The following is a 16028-nucleotide window of genomic DNA, read 5'->3' as shown; positions in this document are numbered from 1 at the left end:
AAATGTTAGTGTGACTGGAAAAGGCAGGAGAGTGGTAAGGTACTGTTTTCTATGCGTTTGCAAGCTGCGCACACGTTCCCAGTGTTGTACGGCTACGTCTTTCGCCTTTCCGAAGACGCCACGCTCTCCGTCTCCCGGAGGCCAAGATGCGGCTTCTTGGCGCACAGAGCCTTGTGCCGGTCTCGCTGAGCTCCGGAGAGCGGCTTCTGCAGAAAGACGCCCGGGACCGGCGCTTAGTTTCGGAGTCTTCTGTACCTTCGTCTTCTGCGTCTCTTGTCGCCCGCATCTCATAACAAATGCCTTTCTTCTACGTGTCGGGAAAAGAAACTGTGCCAGTAGAGAGTACTACATCTCCGATGGTGGTCTAGAGGTTGCACAGAGGTCTTCAGAGTGCTTTGCAAGAAACAAAAGGCAGTTTTCTAAGACGCTTTCCATTCCAGTGGTAATGTGAATGGAAAAGGCAGAAGAGTCGTACAAGACTGTTTCCTATGAGTTTGCAAGCTGCGCACACATTCCCAGTGTTGTACGGCTTGGTTCTTCGCCTTTGGGAAGCTGCCGCTCTCTCCGTCTCCCGGAGGCGAAGAAGCGGCTTCTTGGCGCGCAGAGCCTTGTGCCGGTCTCGCTGCGCTCCGGAGCTTGGCTCCTGTAGAAAGGCGCCCGGGACCGGCGCTTAGCTTCTGAGCTCCGTATCTTCGTCTTTAGCGGCTCCATCTGTCGCCTACATCTTTGCAGAAAACTTGTCCACTATGGCTCGCAAGGAAAATTGTGCCACTACAGAAAAGATCTGCCATCGTCTTCTAGAGGTTGCACGGAGGTCTGCAGAGGGTTTAGCAAGAAGCAAAACAAAGTTGTCCAAAACTCCTTCCATTCCAATGGTAATGTGAATGGAAAATGTAGGAGAGGTAAAAGGTACTGTTTCCTATGAGTTTGCAAGCTGCGCACACAAGCCCTGTGTGGCACGCCTTGGTTCTTCGCCTTTGGGAAGCTGCCGCTCTCTCCGTCTCCCGGAGGCGAAGAAGCGGCTTCTTGGCGCGCAGAGCACTGTGCCGGTCGCAGAGCTTTTTGCCGGGGGGGGGGGGCACTCTGCTGCACGGCTTCTGCCGAAAGACGCCGGGAAGCAGCGCTTAGCTTCGGACAGTTCCCTGTCTTCGTCTTTAGCGTCTCTTATCCTTCTACATCTTAGCAAAAACTTGACCATGATGTCTCGCAAGGAGAAACTGTGCCGGAGCAGAATACATCTCCGATCTTGTTCTTGAAGTGGCAGAGAGGTCTGCAGAGTGTTTTGCAAGAAGAACAAGACAGTTGTCCAAGACTGCTGCCATTCAAATGGTAGCGTGGATGGAAAATGCAGGAGCGTTGTAAGGTACGGTTTTCTATTCGTTTGCAAGCTGCGCATAGAATCCCAGTGATCTGCGGCTTCGTCCTTCTCCTTTTGGAAGCTGCTGCTCGCTCTGCCTCCCGGAGGCGAAGAAGCGGCTTCTTGGCGCACAGAGCACTGTGCCGCTCTCAGAGCACTGTGCCCGTCGCGGTGGGCTCTAGTGCCAGGCTTCTGCCAAAAGACTCCGGGGACCGGCCCTTAGCTGCGGAGAGCTCCGTGTCTCCGTCTTCTACGTCTCTTCTCGCCTACAGCTTAGCAAAAAGTTTTCCCACTACGTCTCGCAAAGAGGAAGTGTGCCAGGAGGGAAAACATCCCCAGTTTTGTTCTAGACGTTTTACAGAAGGACTGTCGTGTGTTTTGCAAGAAGCAAAACACGGTTGTTCTGAAAGGAATAGATTCAAACGGTAGTGTGACTGGAAAAGGCAGGAGAGGATAAAGGTACTGTTTTCTATGATTTCGCAAGCCGCCCACACATTCCCAGTGTTGTACGGCTACGTCTTTCGCCTTCCCGAAGATGCCAGGCTCTCCGTCTCCCGGAGGCGAGGAAGCGGCTTCTTGGCGCACAGAGCATTTTGCTGCTCTCAGAGCATTGTGCCGGTCGTGGTGGGCTCCGGAGCTTGGCACCTGGAGATAGATGCCTGGGACCGGCGCTTAGCTTCGAAGCCCTCCGTATCTTCGTGTTTAGTCTCTCTTGTCGCCTCCATCTTAGCGAAATGCTTTTCCGCTACGTCTCGCAAAGAGAAAGTGTGCCAGGACAGAAAACATCTCCGATTTTCTGCTCAAAGTCGTACGGAGGACTGCAGAGTGTTTTGCAAGAAGCAAAACAAAGTTGTTCCGAACGGCTTATAGTCAAATGTTAGTGTGACTGGAAAAGGCAGGAGAGTGGTAAGGTACTGTTTTCTATGCGTTTGCAAGCTGCGCACACGTTCCCAGTGTTGTACGGCTACGTCTTTCGCCTTTCCGAAGACGCCACGCTCTCCGTCTCCCGGAGGCCAAGATGCGGCTTCTTGGCGCACAGAGCCTTGTGCCGGTCTCGCTGAGCTCCGGAGAGCGGCTTCTGCAGAAAGACGCCCGGGACCGGCGCTTAGTTTCGGAGTCTTCTGTACCTTCGTCTTCTGCGTCTCTTGTCGCCCGCATCTCATAACAAATGCCTTTCTTCTACGTGTCGGGAAAAGAAACTGTGCCAGTAGAGAGTACTACATCTCCGATGGTGGTCTAGAGGTTGCACAGAGGTCTTCAGAGTGCTTTGCAAGAAACAAAAGGCAGTTTTCTAAGACGCTTTCCATTCCAGTGGTAATGTGAATGGAAAAGGCAGAAGAGTCGTACAAGACTGTTTCCTATGAGTTTGCAAGCTGCGCACACATTCCCACTGTTGTACGGCTTGGTTCTTCGCCTTTGGGAAGCTGCCGCTCTCTCCGTCTCCCGGAGGCGAAGAAGCGGCTTCTTGGCGCGCAGAGCCTTGTGCCGGTCTCGCTGCGCTCCGGAGCTTGGCTCCTGTAGAAAGGCGCCCGGGACCGGCGCTTAGCTTCTGAGCTCCGTATCTTCGTCTTTAGCGGCTCCATCTGTCGCCTACATCTTTGCAGAAAACTTGTCCACTATGGCTCGCAAGGAAAATTGTGCCACTACAGAAAAGATCTGCCATCGTCTTCTAGAGGTTGCACGGAGGTCTGCAGAGGGTTTAGCAAGAAGCAAAACAAAGTTGTCCAAAACTCCTTCCATTCCAATGGTAATGTGAATGGAAAATGTAGGAGAGGTAAAAGGTACTGTTTCCTATGAGTTTGCAAGCTGCGCACACAAGCCCTGTGTGGCACGCCTTGGTTCTTCGCCTTTGGGAAGCTGCCGCTCTCTCCGTCTCCCGGAGGCGAAGAAGCGGCTTCTTGGCGCGCAGAGCACTGTGCCGGTCGCAGAGCTTTTTGCCGGGGGGGGGGGGGGGCACTCTGCTGCACGGCTTCTGCCGAAAGACGCCGGGAAGCAGCGCTTAGCTTCGGACAGTTCCCTGTCTTCGTCTTTAGCGTCTCTTATCCTTCTACATCTTAGCAAAAACTTGACCATGATGTCTCGCAAGGAGAAACTGTGCCGGAGCAGAATACATCTCCGATCTTGTTCTTGAAGTGGCAGAGAGGTCTGCAGAGTGTTTTGCAAGAAGAACAAGACAGTTGTCCAAGACTGCTGCCATTCAAATGGTAGCGTGGATGGAAAATGCAGGAGCGTTGTAAGGTACGGTTTTCTATTCGTTTGCAAGCTGCGCATAGAATCCCAGTGATCTGCGGCTTCGTCCTTCTCCTTTTGGAAGCTGCTGCTCGCTCTGCCTCCCGGAGGCGAAGAAGCGGCTTCTTGGCGCACAGAGCACTGTGCCGCTCTCAGAGCACTGTGCCCGTCGCGGTGGGCTCTAGTGCCAGGCTTCTGCCAAAAGACTCCGGGGACCGGCCCTTAGCTGCGGAGAGCTCCGTGTCTCCGTCTTCTACGTCTCTTCTCGCCTACAGCTTAGCAAAAAGTTTTCCCACTACGTCTCGCAAAGAGGAAGTGTGCCAGGAGGGAAAACATCCCCAGTTTTGTTCTAGACGTTTTACAGAAGGACTGTCGTGTGTTTTGCAAGAAGCAAAACACGGTTGTTCTGAAAGGAATAGATTCAAACGGTAGTGTGACTGGAAAAGGCAGGAGAGGATAAAGGTACTGTTTTCTATGATTTCGCAAGCCGCCCACACATTCCCAGTGTTGTACGGCTACGTCTTTCGCCTTCCCGAAGATGCCAGGCTCTCCGTCTCCCGGAGGCGAGGAAGCGGCTTCTTGGCGCACAGAGCATTTTGCTGCTCTCAGAGCATTGTGCCGGTCGTGGTGGGCTCCGGAGCTTGGCACCTGGAGATAGATGCCTGGGACCGGCGCTTAGCTTCGAAGCCCTCCGTATCTTCGTGTTTAGTCTCTCTTGTCGCCTCCATCTTAGCGAAATGCTTTTCCGCTACGTCTCGCAAAGAGAAAGTGTGCCAGGACAGAAAACATCTCCGATTTTCTGCTCAAAGTCGTACGGAGGACTGCAGAGTGTTTTGCAAGAAGCAAAACAAAGTTGTTCCGAACGGCTTATAGTCAAATGTTAGTGTGACCGGAAAAGGCAGGAGAGTGGTAAGGTACTGTTTTCTATGCGTTTGCAAGCTGCGCACACATTCCCAGTGTTGTACGGCTACGTCTTTCGCCTTTCCGAAGACGCCACGCTCTCCGTCTCCCGGAGGCCAAGATGCGGCTTCTTGGCGCACAGAGCCTTGTGCCGGTCTCGCTGAGCTCCGGAGAGCGGCTTCTGCAGAAAGACGCCCGGGACCGGCGCTTAGTTTCGGAGTCTTCTGTACCTTCGTCTTCTGCGTCTCTTGTCGCCCGCATCTCATAACAAATGCCTTTCTTCTACGTGTCGGGAAAAGAAACTGTGCCAGTAGAGAGTACTACATCTCCGATGGTGGTCTAGAGGTTGCACAGAGGTCTTCAGAGTGCTTTGCAAGAAACAAAAGGCAGTTTTCTAAGACGCTTTCCATTCCAGTGGTAATGTGAATGGAAAAGGCAGAAGAGTCGTACAAGACTGTTTCCTATGAGTTTGCAAGCTGCGCACACATTCCCACTGTTGTACGGCTTGGTTCTTCGCCTTTGGGAAGCTGCCGCTCTCTCCGTCTCCCGGAGGCGAAGAAGCGGCTTCTTGGCGCGCAGAGCCTTGTGCCGGTCTCGCTGCGCTCCGGAGCTTGGCTCCTGTAGAAAGGCGCCCGGGACCGGCGCTTAGCTTCTGAGCTCCGTATCTTCGTCTTTAGCGGCTCCATCTGTCGCCTACATCTTTGCAGAAAACTTGTCCACTATGGCTCGCAAGGAAAATTGTGCCACTACAGAAAAGATCTGCCATCGTCTTCTAGAGGTTGCACGGAGGTCTGCAGAGGGTTTAGCAAGAAGCAAAACAAAGTTGTCCAAAACTCCTTCCATTCCAATGGTAATGTGAATGGAAAATGTAGGAGAGGTAAAAGGTACTGTTTCCTATGAGTTTGCAAGCTGCGCACACAAGCCCTGTGTGGCACGCCTTGGTTCTTCGCCTTTGGGAAGCTGCCGCTCTCTCCGTCTCCCGGAGGCGAAGAAGCGGCTTCTTGGCGCGCAGAGCACTGTGCCGGTCGCAGAGCTTTTTGCCGGGGGGGGGGGGGGGGCACTCTGCTGCACGGCTTCTGCCGAAAGACGCCGGGAAGCAGCGCTTAGCTTCGGACAGTTCCCTGTCTTCGTCTTTAGCGTCTCTTATCCTTCTACATCTTAGCAAAAACTTGACCATGATGTCTCGCAAGGAGAAACTGTGCCGGAGCAGAATACATCTCCGATCTTGTTCTTGAAGTGGCAGAGAGGTCTGCAGAGTGTTTTGCAAGAAGAACAAGACAGTTGTCCAAGACTGCTGCCATTCAAATGGTAGCGTGGATGGAAAATGCAGGAGCGTTGTAAGGTACGGTTTTCTATTGGTTTGCAAGCTGCGCATAGAATCCCAGTGATCTGCGGCTTCGTCCTTCTCCTTTTGGAAGCTGCTGCTCGCTCTGCCTCCCGGAGGCGAAGAAGCGGCTTCTTGGCGCACAGAGCACTGTGCCGCTCTCAGAGCACTGTGCCCGTCGCGGTGGGCTCTAGTGCCAGGCTTCTGCCAAAAGACTCCGGGGACCGGCCCTTAGCTGCGGAGAGCTCCGTGTCTCCGTCTTCTACGTCTCTTCTCGCCTACAGCTTAGCAAAAAGTTTTCCCACTACGTCTCGCAAAGAGGAAGTGTGCCAGGAGGGAAAACATCCCCAGTTTTGTTCTAGACGTTTTACAGAAGGACTGTCGTGTGTTTTGCAAGAAGCAAAACACGGTTGTTCTGAAAGGAATAGATTCAAACGGTAGTGTGACTGGAAAAGGCAGGAGAGGATAAAGGTACTGTTTTCTATGATTTCGCAAGCCGCCCACACATTCCCAGTGTTGTACGGCTACGTCTTTCGCCTTCCCGAAGATGCCAGGCTCTCCGTCTCCCGGAGGCGAGGAAGCGGCTTCTTGGCGCACAGAGCATTTTGCTGCTCTCAGAGCATTGTGCCGGTCGTGGTGGGCTCCGGAGCTTGGCACCTGGAGATAGATGCCTGGGACCGGCGCTTAGCTTCGAAGCCCTCCGTATCTTCGTGTTTAGTCTCTCTTGTCGCCTCCATCTTAGCGAAATGCTTTTCCGCTACGTCTCGCAAAGAGAAAGTGTGCCAGGACAGAAAACATCTCCGATTTTCTGCTCAAAGTCGTACGGAGGACTGCAGAGTGTTTTGCAAGAAGCAAAACAAAGTTGTTCCGAACGGCTTATAGTCAAATGTTAGTGTGACCGGAAAAGGCAGGAGAGTGGTAAGGTACTGTTTTCTATGCGTTTGCAAGCTGCGCACACGTTCCCAGTGTTGTACGGCTACGTCTTTCGCCTTTCCGAAGACGCCACGCTCTCCGTCTCCCGGAGGCCAAGATGCGGCTTCTTGGCGCACAGAGCCTTGTGCCGGTCTCGCTGAGCTCCGGAGAGCGGCTTCTGCAGAAAGACGCCCGGGACCGGCGCTTAGTTTCGGAGTCTTCTGTACCTTCGTCTTCTGCGTCTCTTGTCGCCCGCATCTCATAACAAATGCCTTTCTTCTACGTGTCGGGAAAAGAAACTGTGCCAGTAGAGAGTACTACATCTCCGATGGTGGTCTAGAGGTTGCACAGAGGTCTTCAGAGTGCTTTGCAAGAAACAAAAGGCAGTTTTCTAAGACGCTTTCCATTCCAGTGGTAATGTGAATGGAAAAGGCAGGAGAGTGGTAAGGTACTGTTTTCTATGCGTTTGCAAGCTGCGCACACATTCCCAGTGTTGTACGGCTACGTCTTTCGCCTTTCCGAAGACGCCACGCTCTCCGTCTCCCGGAGGCGAAGAAGCGGCTTCTTGGCGCGCAGAGCCTTGTGCTGGTCTCGCTGAGCTCTGGAGAGCGGCTTCTGCAGAAAGACGCCCGGGATAGGCGCTTAGTTTCGGAGTCTTCTGTACCTTCGTCTTCTGCGTCTCTTGTCGCCTACATCTTATCGAAAAAGTTTTCTTCTACCTGTCACAAGGAGAAAATGTGCCAACACAGAAAACATCTCTCTATTCTGCCCCCGAACCTTGCATTTAGTGCATTTTCAAGAAGACCGCCTCTTTCTTAGTTAAACTGCAATTTGTTTTCAAGTCGTCGTCGTCTCTGTCCCCTCCCTCCCAGTGCGTGTAGACGCAATCACATTATCTTCTAATTAAGCAAGCTTGGCAATAGATTTAAGAAGAATACACTTTGAATTTGCGAACCAAATCCTATCTAAGAGAAAAAAAATATAGTCCATTCTTTGAGAGCCCATATCACACATCTGTGTGCAGGAGGAAGCGGGGTATCTGTGTGTGTGAATGGGAAGTGTACCCGCCCACAAACCAGAGCCAATATTTAGTAACCAACATGTAACAAGTGTGGACGTATGGTCCTGGTCTTTTTTATCTTTTTTTCTCAAAGGTTAATTTGCTTTTAAAGATTTTCTAGTAACTTGAAAAATTCTTCTGTGTTTCTGTGAGAATACAAATCTCCATAAAACTTAGTGTGTAAAGGCAGGGAAATCCTTTGGACTCGATGATGAGTATTTGGAAAATGATATTTTCATCTGCATAAATAAATTTCCTTGTTTTGAAAATATTTTTTATTTGAAAGCAGTAATTGTCAAGATGTGTTTTTAGAAGGTGTAAAAATTGAGATCCTCATTTGTATCACAGAAATACAAAGAATATCCCTTAAAACCATCCATTCCATCATTTCAATTTTGTATTTTTGAATTTTCCATAGCTAATCCTCACTTTAAAATCACTTTTAAATTCACTGTCTTGACAGAATTTCGTTATTTCTCCATTTCTAGCTTCAAAATTGTATTAAAGGAAGGGTAATTTCCTGTAACTACTAGACAGTTTGCAAATTAACAACAAAGGGGAGGGAGGGAGGGAAGGAAGTGGCAGAAGGATGTGGCGGAAGGAAGGATGTAGTGGAAGGAAGGAAGTGGGGGAAGGAAGTGGTGGACGAAGGGAAAAGAGAGAGAGAGAGAGAAAGAAATAAAGAAAGAAAATTCCCAAATGTCAGAAACATTAAAAATGATAAAATATTTTTGTGTATGATAAAGCGTTAGCACTGTTACTAGATATAGTACTGCTAAATGGAACATATATGTGAGATGCAAACAGTTAAACTCATTAGACAGCAGTTTCTCAGAATGAATAATCTGTTATTTCTATCTTCAACTACTTACTGCTACTGCACAGAATGAATATTACCATAGAATAATAGAATAGTTGGGGTTGGAAGGGACCTTAAAGTTCACCTAATTTCACCCCCTATGTCATTGGCAGGGACGCCTTCCACTAGATCGCCTTAAGCTCAAAGACCCATTCAAGCTAGCCTTGAACTCTTACAGGAATGGGTCACCTACAACATGTTCCAGTGTCTCACAACCCTCCTGACAAAGAATTTCTTCCCAATACCCAAAGGAAACATATACTCTCCATGTTTTAAAGCCATCCACACTTTTCCTATCGCTCCGTGCCCTTGTGTAGCTCATCTGCCTCTTTCTGGTAGGCTGTCTTCAGATACTGGAGGGCTGCTCTAACAATTTGCTCAGAGTCTGCTCTTCTCCAGACTGAGAGAACGCCTGCAGGACTCTGGCTTGATGACAGACTTCATGTGCTGCACTGGGGGCTCAGACTCTTCTTGGAATTGTTAGAATTGTAAGATGCTCAGCCACTGTTGATGGTTCTTCATTGTGGTACAGGTAATAAATAGTTGATTGTTGTAATAAAGGCACACTTGAAATGATAAGAGCTAAATTTTAAAGCAAAATTAATTGGAGAAAGATTCCTAAACCTGTGGCCTGTTACCCCAGATCATCTATTGATTGTAAATGACATTCCTTGCAGATGTTATGATACATGAATCAAAGCCAAGTGATGGATACTGCTTAAGATAGATGTTCTACCTGCTTACTGGAATATGTTATTGTTCTAAAACAATCCACTGAACATTAAGAACAAGAGATTACATCATGAAGTAATGAAGTGCTTTGGTTGAAAGTAAAAGGCATTTGAAGGAAATAGGTTTGGGGGCTAGCACAGCAAGATCTCAGAAGTGGACTGCCAGCTTAGTTCTCTGCTTCAGAGACAAGTTAAGCAATTCAGGAGTGTCCTCCCGTGAAAATAGTTGACAGATCTTTCTGCACAACAGTTAACAACCAGCATCAGAAATGTGTGCAAATAAAATACTAGTGACTCCAAGTTTGTCATCTTGGAGTGGAAGGGCCACTCAGACTCATAGCAGTGGTCTTGCTGTTGTGCCTGTTGGAATAGACAGAAAAGAATGAGGAAAACAATTTTTTCCATCTAGTTTGTTTCAGTATTGGTACAAAGACTATTTTCCTGCCCTCAGGAGACAGCAAAAACTGTCAACAAGCGAAATGCTTCAGAAATGGAAATGATCTGAATCACAAATATTTCTTTTCAAATAAAATTTAAAGCCTAAGTCATAACTGTAAAACAGATAGAACTATTTAAAGATGAATGTACTATACATACGAAAATATTCCCAGAGATAACTATTGTGTCCTAAGTCTGTTTAAAAGTCTAGAGTTCCTGGTAAAAAACTTGGACACAGTTGAGGTAGCTCCATGATATTCTCTTTTCAGATTAATTATACTCTTCAGTCTCACCACCTCTACCAACTGATTTCCATAAGTCCTTCAAAAATGGTAATTTCACTTTTTTCATTCTATGAAAAAAATGACATTGACAAGAGTTATTTGCACTCCCTATTTTCTGAAAAGCCTGAACATCAAGCCTTAAGAACTTTATCATGAGTTTCACTTCCTATCAAACTAAATTTTAAGGGAGTGGCAGAGAGAATGGGAGGCTCAAGGGAAAGAATTTAGGCTTCTAATTCTTGGGTTGTCTTCTTACTTACCTAAGACAAGAATTGGAAAGAGAATAGATTAGGGTTAGCAGCTGTTTAACGTTTGTACATACTCTTCCACTAAAGAAGAGGTCAAGGATGGTTTTCTGGCCCTCCTTCCACAAGCTGCAGCTTCCTTCAAGGCACATTCACCTGCTGTGGCATGGCGCTCTCCACGAGCTGCAGTGTAGGCATGTGTTCCTCCATGGTTCTCTGGGGACTGCGGGGAGACAACCTGCATCACAATGATGTCCTCCAGGGACTGTGGGGGATTCTCTGTTCTGTCAACTGGAACACCTTCTCCTCCTTCTTGTCTCACTTTAGTATCACAGAGACTTTTTTTTACAAAGGGAAGGAAACATCTAGGCAATTTCATACAGCTAAGCAAGTAAGTTTTGGTTTCATTATACTTCAATTTATCATGTGCATTAGGATTTGAAAGTATTGAATTCAAACATAAATCACATCACTCATGCTGCATTACTATGCTGATTCAAATAAAATGATACAAAAACTAACCCAGTTTTAAAGAAAAAAGAAAGGAATGCAAGTGTTTTTGCACAGCAATAAATCATACCAGCTCTCTGCTATTCTTCCCAGCAAAGAGTTGCAGTGTGGATAGATGCTACTGCCACCATTTAATACTAATAAAAGGACAACCTCAGCACCCTAAACTAATTTTAAGCTGTCATGAATGAAGACACAGACTCTCTTGCTTCCAAAAAGAATCAAGTTTATTACCATCATGAAAGGCGTTATTACCATACCACTATGCTAGGCTTTTATATGTGCTAAAAATACTCTGGGTAAAATTATACTTGGTAGCATTCTTTGTTAATTAAACAAACACATTGGCCACATGCCACCTCCTGTCTTGCTATCCACGCATTCCTCTGTATTCTGATGAAGTGTTGTCCATGGGAAGCTTACATGCCTTGTTTTTGTCTTCAAGCCAGCAGTACATTTCCCACAGTGCTTTTCTTGAATTGTCAGAGAGCAAAGTGTAACAAAGTGAGCAAAGGCCTTCCACTTACTCTATGAGACTCTTATCTCCCACATTAGACCATCTGTATGAAACTAAGAGCACTACCCACATTTCAACTCTTTCAGTATATTAGGATACCCAAGGTAATGGGGAATCAGCATGATGATAAATATAACAAATATGAGGAGTTACATCCATGCACCCTGAAATTTCAGATGAGCTTTTGCCACAGGGGACTGAGGCAGCAGTGTAATTCAAGAGGTGCAAGGTCCTGAAATTATCAGCAGCAAAATACTGGTCTGAGAGGGAACAAGCTCCACCATAAAGGAAAGGATAGTCTAGAAGTGATTTTTTTTCACACTTGATAAAACACAAAAATGAAATATACTTATTTGCCATATATATAGCTGAATATAACTAAGTACAAATGTATCTAAAATTTAATTCTGGTTCACTTAAAAATGGTAATTTATTTCTTTAAACAACACAACAGTCTTCTGTTTCCATGGACTAGAAGTGGGTCCAAAGAAATAAATGTTTGTGCTTATTGTTTTCCTCAGTAAAGGAAAAAGATTACTTGGTCAAGAGAACAAGCTACATTTGTATTAGCCATGATACAATGATTTTCCTCTGAAACAGTAATAATAAATTATTTCTCATGATAGTGTATTCTGCCTCTGGTTAGTGAAGCTCTCTTGACTAAATTACAGTCTGGCAAGCAGTATATTAAACAATCAGGAGTATAAAATGCCAATAATAAATGTCAGATGAATATGTGGAGGTTATTTTCTTTCAAATAAAGCAGCAATACGCTCAAACATCTTTTTAGTGACTATGAAAGCAGCCTTATTAAATGAAGTGCAGTACATTTTCCCCCTTCTGTTTTTGCTTTCCTCCCTGCCTACTACTACTGGTGTTGTATTTTCCCCCACACAGTGTCAGCCAGATTCTTTTTCTGGGTGGTTAAAATTACTTCAGGAGGTTTGAATGAAGCTTTGCCAAGCGTGTTGCCAAGCTCTTATCAATACTAAATTTGTCCATCGCGTTGTCCATTATCTCTGCTTTGCTAGTTTGCAGAGATTACATATGAAGAGCCTGAGAACAATCATCAGTAAATCCCTGTGGACTCCTCAGCTTTGGGCAGCAGCAGTTAGTCCAACTGCTCAGGAAATCCTGATTTGTAGGGAGCAATTCCTTCCCTTTCACACCTTCCAACTGAATATAGGTTACAAAGTTGTTAACCCATCAAAGAGCATTTTCTGTCTTCAATGTGAGGCTTCATGTATACTGACTTTGCAAGTGCTTACAGTGCCAGTTTATACTTCCTAGGAAATTTCCTTATTTCTGTCACTTTGTTCATTGTCTTAGTCTGTGCTCCAGTGTTTAGTGATTTTGTATTACCTTCTCCCTGACACAGCAGAACAGAGCAGTTAAAGGCCAGAGCAAAAATACTTCAGACAAATCCAGCCTTGTCTAAAAACATTTGCACTTGTGTTCCTTTCTAGCATGTGGGTTTAATTGAGATTAAAATACTTTTATACTGAGAAACTAGAGTAACTTTGCTTATCCCTCTATCTTCCTACAGGAAATAACAGCTTTGAAAACTGTGAAACATCACTATGTGTGGACCCAATCAAGGCCATGAGGAGGGCATGAAGCTGTGAAGCTTCCACCATACACAGCGCTTGGTCATTTATACCTCAGATAGCTTTGTTGAATTTAGAAAAGGAAGATGAAGAAAAAACCCCTTGATTTTTATTCTAGGTTTCATAGTAAACAGCAGCAGTAACAATGAAATGCTGGGTTTCCTTCACCTTAAGCAAAGGGCAGGAGGGAGGAAGTGATGGCTGCAAAGATATTTTAAAGAATCCTGTGCCCTTTGTTTTGTTTCTCCAGAGCTGTTTGGCAACCTCTAATGAAGCACGTAGCTGTCCAAGCTGAAAGTGTTCCCAGCCCATTATATTGGTGATGAATCATAATTGGTTATTAAGGTGCTGCAGCTACTCTCTAGGAAAGTTGAAGTAATTTTTACAATATTTCAAGCATTCAGGGACTTTTAAATAAACAACATAAATTACCATTTTAGTGAATATGAGAGTGCTATACCTCTGGGGATCAAGGAAACAGAAATAATTCAGATAAATCTTAGGGAAGTGAGGAGAAAGCCAACCTGAGGAATGAATGTCACTTTTATTGAACTGGCAGGCAGACTGTGAAATCCCATCTAAGGAGCTGAAAAGATGCAGTTTTTCATCCTTATATGCATTCAAATTCTGCAAGAGTAAATCAGCTGTCCTTAAAGTGACTCTGAGCAAGTGTAAGTGTGGCATGCTGTGCTGGAAGAAATATAGAAGACATGAATTCTTTCTTACTTTGTGTCAGGTTGACAGGGTTTTCGTGTTTGTTTTTAGAATGTCTTCTCTATGGGCAGTTGAAAGTGTGAAAGACGTCAATACTTGTTTTAAAATTTTAAAAGCTTAATAGTAATAAATTAGTTATAAAAAGAGTAATAAAAATTAAAGTAATAAGAATCTGGACAATCAGAGTTAGGATAATACAGGACAATAAAAAGCAAAGAATTACACAGACATCTGGGTGCATTTTGCTCTCTCTGCTACACAAAAACACACCCCATTGACAAAGGATTAACTCATAAGCAATAGCTTGTTGCATATTCATATACCTTATACATGATTCAAAAATTCTTTTCAAACAAAGGGTGTTTTCTGGTTATTGTCAACTTCCCTCCTCATCTTCTAAATCAGTGTTTTGGCTCCTCGAAGTCTGGTTCTTCCTGATAGGAGGCAATAATTTTTCTCTTGAAACTTGGTGTCTTGCTGCTGTTAGCTCTGTGTGAAGAATTTCTTATCTATTCTTTGAGCTAGTTAGAAAAGTATCTTACATCGCATGGTTTCTATTTTTATATTATGTTATAGCCTAAAACTATACTTACCACACTACTTAAAAAGGATTAATACAGTACTACAAATTAATACAACATGACTTCCAACATAACACATATAGTATTCCTTTTGACATTTGTGAAGAGCCAAGCATATAATATGCATTTTTACAAAGGACTTAATTTTAAAAATAATTTATAAAATGTCTGATAATTTATAAAATGTTTGATTCTGTAAGACCAGTTCCTTTATCTGCATTGACTCAATAACTAATAAGCAGTTTTGAACATTGTCCTGGATTACTAAGCAAATTGTATTCTATTTGCCATCTGTATGGCAGTTGCCTTTTGTTAAGTGGGCAGTTTTCTTTATCTCTTCCACAGCCACTCCTCCCTATGGGGAGACACCTGCCGATAATAGGCTACTGAATTCCACTGCATGGCTGATAAGAACTATAGTATCCCATTGTGAGATGCTCTGCAGAGAGGGAGGAACCAAGCATTCCTCCCTGGATATAATCTTGAGATTCTCAACACCAGCACAGCTTCTCCACTGGATTTTCCAGAGGAACAGATGCCTCTTCCACTGGACCTTCAGAGGAAGACTACACCTTTCTACAGGATCACTGCTCCAACAGAACCACACCTGACACTCCAGGAGGACTGCAGTCACAATTCCAATTGGACTGCTACCAACACCCTGACCAACATGGTGTCAGGTTTTGTTCTGACTCTGTCAGTGTTGTTTTAGTTTGCTGCATAGTTTATTTTATCTTTTTATTTGCTTCCCTAATTAAGAACTCTTACTCCTGCTCTCATATTTTTGCCTGAGAGCCCCTTATTTTCAAATTTATAACAATTTGGAGGGAGGGGGTTTACATTTTTTTTTCCATTTCATGGGAGACTCCTGCCTTCCTTAGCAGACATCTGTCTTTCCAAACCAAGACAAACACTGATAATAAATTTATCGTTACATGGACTGCTGATGAAGGTATAAAACAGTAGAGCCAGACTTTCTGGAAAAGAATTTTAATGTATTGTTCATGCTTGGATTTCAAATCTGTACTTTATCTTAACTAACTCTAAGACAATAAACAAAGAAAAATAAATAGAACCCTAAAACTTGACCAGAACTACTGCCTGTCATGTTCTGAATTTGTCACATTTATGCATTGCATAAGGCATCCACTGGCACTACACTTCCCACACCACGCTCTGCTGTAAACAACTGCATAACGCAGTTTTCTTCCAACAGTGAATGACACCTCAGTCAACAGCTTATTTGCCTTTGGCTTTTATTTTTGAATCCCTTTAATCCATGGTTTTTTTTATATACTTCCTACATGCTCTGGGATCTGGAGTAATGTTTTTTTTCCCTGAAATACTACTGAATCAAGAACTCTTCCTAATATTCCTGCTTCTTTACAAAGAGATGGCCTGCCTCAATATAATTTATAACTTAAACAAAAACTAATTCATTGATTATGAAGCAGTTGCCCTGCAAGAACTCCTTTTTTATAGGTAAGCCTTTGTGACTTCTAATTGTTTCTGAAAAAAGCCTGCCCAATAATTCCTAGAAATGAAGGCAATCAGCCTGCAAAATTGTTCCACAAAATCAAGGGCTGCAACCTTAATCTCTGCACTGTTTATTTGTTCTGAGGCAGCCTTGCCAGAGGGTTTTTCAAAGTACCTTCAAGAAATTACATTCAAAAAATACACCACCTTTTCAATATTGGAACTAAACCCAAATATTGCCTACTGAATGTTTACAGACATTTTGAAGATTTTTGCATTCTCCA

The sequence above is a fragment of the Agelaius tricolor genome, unplaced genomic scaffold, assembly GCF_023055355.1.
Source record: "Agelaius tricolor isolate 1412-34295 unplaced genomic scaffold, bAgeTri1.0.p SCAF_1, whole genome shotgun sequence".
Lineage (NCBI taxonomy): Eukaryota > Metazoa > Chordata > Aves > Passeriformes > Icteridae > Agelaius > Agelaius tricolor.
The sequence above is the reverse complement of the archived record's forward strand: the minus strand, read 5'-3'. Positions refer to the sequence as shown.